This window comes from Octodon degus, unplaced genomic scaffold (assembly GCF_000260255.1).
Source record: "Octodon degus isolate 3935 unplaced genomic scaffold, OctDeg1.0 scaffold00081, whole genome shotgun sequence".
Classification (NCBI taxonomy): domain Eukaryota; kingdom Metazoa; phylum Chordata; class Mammalia; order Rodentia; family Octodontidae; genus Octodon; species Octodon degus.
The window spans coordinates 7,025,504-7,032,352 of NW_004524657.1; the positions used below are offsets into that span (position 1 = coordinate 7,025,504).

A 6,849-nucleotide genomic window follows, 5' to 3' on the forward strand; every position below is an offset into this window, starting at 1 on the left:
TTTCCATACAAATAAATGAACATTTACTTTCCTCAACGATTTTTATTTCTTCTGATGTCATATTGATTCTTTTTTTCTAATAACCATTGATTTTCTCAAATATCTTGTGATTTTGATTATAAATGAGTGATTAGATTCAAAAAAAAAAAAAAAAAGAAATGCCAGAGCTCTAAACCATGGATATTAAATAAATTAAAGGTATTTCAGATATAAATGATAAAATAAAACAAATGTTTTTTGGTCTTTTTAAGACAGGGTCTCACTGTGCAGTTCAGGCTGACCTTCAGCTCACTTTGTAGCCCAAGGATAGTCTTGAACTCACAATAATACTCCTGCTTCAGCCTCCTAAGTGCTGGGATTATAGGCATATGTCACCATACCTGGCTCCAAAACAGTTCTTGAGTGGGTCATTGCTCATATGCTAAGTATCTGAACAAACCCGATTATCAGTAATAATAATTACTAGAGGGAAGATAGTCAAAGCCTCCAGCTGCAGCATTTTCTAACAAGTTAGGGCAGTATACTTGTTTGTGTCAGTTCCCAGTCTTGCTAGTTTTGTTGGAAATGAATGTCTTCTATATCAGCAGAGACTTTCCTTAATTAGAGTTTATATAGTTCACTAAAATAGCTCTATTATTTAAGTGCTCAAAAAGTCATTTAGCCACAGACATTTTACTACATCACCTAATAGAGCTCTGTCAAGGATGCTCTGTAGATAACTTCTCAGCACAAGGATTTCATTCTCCTGAGAACACAGTGGAGCCTGCACATGGCCCTTAAGAGGACAGTGATGTCTTTGAAACCCAGCCTGCAAAAATCTAGTGAACTGGGGGTGACTCCCAGTTGTACAAATTCTTCTGAACCCTGCTTCTCAGAATGGTTAAATGAAAGAATCACTGAAAGATTCAAAATAGATTCCGTCACATTCCAATCTTATGAAATAATGCATGGTCTTGCATAAGCATTGAGAAGTAAGACAGACACGCCAGAGCTCTGTGATTTATTGGCTTCCAGGGACTCAAAGACTGTGAAGATAATTCTCCTCCTCCTGTCCTAAAGAAATGTATGTATGTGTACAGTCTCCTGGGCTCTGTTGAACTAAAAGTAGTGGTTCAATCATAGGATCAAAACTAGTGCCAACAGAAGGAAAGAGCCCCAACTCCCCTGCTTTTCAGCCAATGTAGAGTGTCTATATTTTAAGATTTTTTTCTTAATCTCCTTTGTGTAGAAGTTAAAAAAGCATCAGCAAGGGCTTTTATGTGGCCTACAGTTTCACGCAGGCTTTTTTGGTTCACGCCAGAGAAATGTGCTCATATGACCTCCACCCTAATATGTTATCTCCTAGGCAGCTGCCCTCTTCCTCATCTCTTATAAATTATCTGTGTATTTTTTGGGATCAACCACATCCTCAGAAAACTGACTAAAGCTCTTCTAAGAAACCTGACCCCACTCTGCTCCCCAGAGACAGCGGTGGGAGATTTCAGAAGAAATTGCTCGAGATCCTCTATGTCAGAGCCCCAAATTTGTTTTTTGTTTTTGTTTTATTTTTTCAATTAATTTTATTCAGAAATAAATAGCAACAAGACAGTTTCAAAACAGGTCAATATGGCTGTTACAATAATATTGTTGTCTTCATAGTGGTTATTCATAGTACAAGATGCAGATATGACAACTTGTCCAAACACTATTACCACAAAACTTTCTTCTCATTGAATTAAGAGAAAGTAGGTGTATATCTAACCTACCTATTTTGATTATACAGATACAAAATTGTCCTTTATTTGTATCCCCCTTTTTTGTTTAGTTTTGTCAGAGATGGGTATTCCATTGCCATTTAAATACTGTAGGAGCATGAATTCAGCAAAATAATCCAATATAGTCCAGTAGTCGATAATAGTAGTGGGTTATCCATAGGACTGGCAATGTCAGAAGTTGCTGACTTGAGCCTTTTACAGCTCAGCATATTAATACAGCTTTACTTTTCATACCTCATTTTTATTTATTTCTGCTGGATGGTTAAGACCAAGATAAAAGGCCAGACCTATATAACAGGAAATGTAACTTTTGTATCTGACAAGGTCAGTCAAATCCCCTCAGGATTTAGCCTGAAACCCTGTAAGACAGTTTGTAGATCCTTTGTCAGTGTCAGCCATGGGGATGAGTCATGGCCATCACTTGACCAATTTACTTTCTGTCAAAGCCTGAGAAAATGTTTTCGCTCCATGTGACTTTCCTTAGGCATACTCTACATCATTGATGTCCTTCCTTCTGTGGCCCCATAATCTCCCTAATCAGAAAATTTGAGAAAACTGAGTTAAAGGATATTACAGTACAGGTTGTCCTATGTCCTATGTCCTGAGAAGGGCTAGGGCCAAAATGTTTGCTGTTCTTTCAGCCCTTCTTTTTCTCTTAATTTTTGGTCTGTAAACTTAAGCTGTTAACCTTCCAGAAGAGAAGCTTAATATTATTACTCTATAACAGGCATTTGAGCTTAACCTCACTATCTGTCTGAATATCAAACATCTTAGACAAAGCATGAAACAGGTATTTTCCATCAAGTATTGATATGTTAAACTTTAAGTCTCTACAGAATGTGAAGAAAAATAAAATAAAAGAATTTAAACAAATAGGAATAAACAGTTACATATTTTTACACAGAAGTTTAGAAATCTAACCATATACAGCATTGTAGCAGGACAGTCCTGTGACATTTTTTTTTTCTGTCGTCTTGTTTTCATTTATTACCCTTTTTTAAAAAAGAAACAAACATTTACTTGAGGGACAATATGGCAGTCATTGGTATGTCATGACAAGCAGTACATATTTAGAAGACAAGAATGACAGGCATTCCAAGCATGACCCTATTATTACACATTGCTATCTTCAGTGCAGTTGCTTAGTTCACAGGTATCAGCATATACAGTCAGAGAGGGTGAGAAACCTACCAATTAACTGCTGGTTTCAAAAACATGCTGAAGATTCTCAGGATCATTGCCTTAACCATCCTGTACATATAAATGTATGGCTTTGACCCTGTCATGTGTCCTAGCTTTTCTCCTTGCCCTCTCTTCGTTGTTTAATCCCTAAATTCTCACTTTCCTTTTAATTGTTTTATCTTTCTATTTTTATTTCTTCTTTCGAGTTCTTACACTAGGGAGATTATACTATATTTACATGTGGGTCCAATTAACTTCACTTATGAGTATATCTTCAAGTGGCATCCACTTAAATATAAAAGCTTTGAGTTTATCATTTTTTATAGCTGAGTAATACTCCACTGTATCTTTTTCATTCATTCCTCAGGTAATGGACATCTTGGTTGTTTCCAAGATTTGGCTATAACAAATTGTGCTTCTATAAACATAGCAAATATATCACTATGATATGATGTTTTCAGTTCCTCTGGGAAAATTTCCAGTAGGGGGCTAGCTGGTATGAACTGGGTTTCCAGTGCTAGTTTTTTAAGGAGTCTCCACACTGATTTCCATAATGGTTGCATCAGTCTACATTTCCACCAGCAGTGGAGAAGGGTTCCTTTTTCCCCACAGCCTCTCCAATGCTTGGTATTGGTTGATTTCTTTATGATAGCCATTCTTTCTAGGGTGAGATGTTATCTCAGTGTTGTTTTAATTTGCATTTCACAGATGGCTAATGATGTGGAGCATTTTTCATATATTTATTTGATTCTTTAATTTCATCCTCTGAGAAGTGTGTGTTCATCTCGGATGCCCATTTCTGAACTGGGTCTTTAAATTTTGGGGCCCTAATGTTTTTTAGCTCTTTATAAATTCTAGAAAGTAGACCTTTATTAAGATTTTTTTTCCAAATTTGTGGGTTGTCTTTTCACTTTGTTGGTAATTTCTTTTGACGTGCAAAAACTTCTCAATAAGAAGAGGTTCCAGTTGTTAATTCTTTCAATTATTACCCATGCAGTTTGAATTTTGTTCATGAACTGTTTGCCTACCCTATGTCTTCAAGAGTTCCTCCTACTTTCTCTTCTAAAAGATTTAGTGTTTCTGTTTTACTGTTTAGATCTTTAATCCATTTTGATTTTAGCTTAGTGCATGGTGATAGTTTGGGTCCAGTTTTAGTTTTAGGCATGTACAGAGCCAGTTTTTCCAATACCATTTGTTAAAGAGGCTATCTTTCTTCCAGTAAGCATGTTTGGACCCTTTGTCGAAGATAGGTGGCTGAGTATGTTCATAAAGGCTTCTGCGTCTTCTAATCTATTCCATTGATCCTCAGGTCTATTTTGTTGCCAGTACCATGCTGATTTTATCACAGTAGCCTTGTAGTATAATTTCAAGTCAGGAATTGTAATGCCTCCTGCCTTGTCTTTGTTGGCCAGGATTGCCTTTGCTATTGTAGGTCTTTTCTGGTTCCAAGTAAATTACAGGAGTGATTTCTCTAGCTCTGTGAGGTGAGTTGGTGGTAGTTTGATAGGGATTGCATTAAATCTGTACAGCAATTTTGGGAGTATGGCCATCTTCACAATGTTGGTTCTTCCTATCTAGAAGCATGGAATATATTTCCATTTTCTGAAATCCTTTATGATCTCTTTTTTAAGAGTACTGTAATTTTCCTTGAAAAGATCTTTGACTTCTTTAGTTAGATTAATTCCAAGGTATTTCATTTTCCTCAGTGCTATTGTAAAAGGTATTGATTCTCTAATTTCCCTCTCAGTGTGTTTGTTATCTGTGTAGAAGAATGCTATTGACAATTGGGTATTGACTTTGTATCCTGCTATGCTACTGAATTTGTGTATCAATTTTAGTAGCTTCTTGGTGGAGTTTTTTGGGTCTTCCAAGAAAAGTATCATGTCATCCACAAATTTTTTTTTTCAGAGCAAAGATTTTTTATTTGCAAATGAAGACATCCAGGTTGACCTTTCCTGTGGAAAAAGGCCACAGCCAGGGTGCGAAGGCAGCAGGCCCAGGAAGGTCAGGTGGCGGCCCACTTCAGCCCTGCCCACACGGAGCGCTTCATGCCCTGCGCAGCCTTCACCTCCTCCCAGTCCAGTCTGATGTCTGGGACCTCCTCTTCTGGCTCCGGGTCCTTCCTCAAGGCCCCCTGGGGGGAGGCGACCACGATGGGCAGAGGGCCACATTTCTCCCAGAATTCCACGACACGCAGCCCCTTCTTGTCAGCCAGCTGTTGATGGGTTTCCTGGTGGGAGAGGCCCTGGAAGAGGCTGCGCGTGAGGTTGAGCATGTTGACCGACCCTGACACCTTGGCATACATGTCCTTGATGCCAATGAGCCGGCAGATGGTGATGATGGCCCGGTGGCAGCGCAGGCCGTAACCTCTGGGTTGCTTCTTCATCTTGATATGCGTCCTTTTAAATCTGAATGAAATGTCATGGAATATTGTGTGGTCTTCGTATCATTCTATGTAATGCAAATAGTGAATGGCCTTGTTCTTTGCTTTCCTGAACGCATCTATCCATTCAGTGGCTTGCCCAATGGCAAAACCTGCCGCTCCTCTGCCATTCCCCATGGCGACCAGGACACAGCCCGACTTCTTTCTTCCCTCTTTTGCAGTCATACTGAACACATTTCTTACCTCTAGTATCCTGGTATCAAAATCTTCGTATGTTTCTCCATTGGGGCCAGGGTCGGGAGGCCCGAGGCTCATGCCACCCCATGTGTTGCCACTCCAGCCTCGCTCCCGCTTCACTTTAATCTTCCTCTTCCGGTCCCACTCTTCCCGCTGCTGGAACAGGTCAGCCTCCACCTTCTCCTGCTCCTCCTTGCTTCTCTGGGCAATGGCCTGCACTACTCCATTTTTCGTAAGAGAGGCATTCAAGCCAGGCCACAGGAAACCCGAATGCCCTTCACCAATAATCTGACCCCTGTTCAAATCCTTTTTTCTCTTTTTCTTAGATCTTTTGCCTCTTCCTTTTCTTGCTCCAGCACCAGTCTCTGCTAATGCCCCTTTCCACAGTTCTTCAGCTGTCAATTTAGTGAAGAAACTATAGGGTCGAAGCTGCTGGCCCAACAGGGTGCTGGGGGAAGAAACGCAGCACTGTGTCTGCAGTAGGCGGCTCAAGCTGGTGAAATGACCATCGTCCCTGGGGCCCCATGTGACAAAGTTCCACTGCTGAGAGTTGCAGTCTTCGATGACAAAGCAGAAGCTGCTGGAAAGGCACTGTGGGAAAGCTGCCTGGACCAGAAATGACCAGAATAAAGGAAGTAGGATAAGTGGCTGAGTGATTTCTGGGCTCCACGACCCTTTTCAAGTGACATAACACACCACCTGCCCCCTTCCCCAACATCCAACTAGATCTGTGCTTTAAAGTCGCCTCAAAAATCATCTACACATGGGCTGGGGGTGTAGTTCAGTAGAATAAGTGCTTGCCTGGCAAGCACAAGGCCTTGAGTTCAAACCTCAGTTCCATGGGGACTCCGCGCAGGGGAGGCAGACACCTCGTGGCGCGCACTGCAGCAGCCATGCTGGCGCCCCAGCGGACCATCCACAAATATCGATAGTTTAACTTCTTCTTTACCTATTCTTATTCCTTTTATTTCTCTCTCGTCTGATGGCGGTAGCTAATGATTCCAGAACTGTATTGAATAGGAGTGGTGATAGAGGACATCCTTGTCTTGTACCAGATCTAAGAGTAAAAGATTTTCAGTTTTTCCCCATTTAGGATTATGTTAGCTGTTGGGTTGTCATAGATGGCTTTTATCAGATTGAAGTAGAAGCTATCTGTTCCAATTTTCTACAGGACTTTTAACATGAATGAGTGTTGGACTCTATCAAAAGCCTTTTCTGCATTGAGATGATCATGTGGTTTTAGATTTGGCTCTGTTGATACAATGTATTACATTTATAGATTTGTGTATAATG

General features: G+C 40.2%; 1 pseudogene across 1 annotated transcript; it reads right to left on the minus strand.

The window, feature by feature from the left end:
- Positions 1–4,854: 4,854 nt before the first annotated feature.
- Positions 4,855–6,459, minus strand: LOC101567645 (annotated as a pseudogene). The gene is made up of 2 exons (XR_002822217.1): positions 6,398–6,459; positions 4,855–6,182 (listed from the first exon to the last, which is right to left on the minus strand). The product of XR_002822217.1 is annotated as a 28S ribosomal protein S5, mitochondrial-like (transcript).
- Positions 6,460–6,849: the final 390 nt, after the last annotated feature.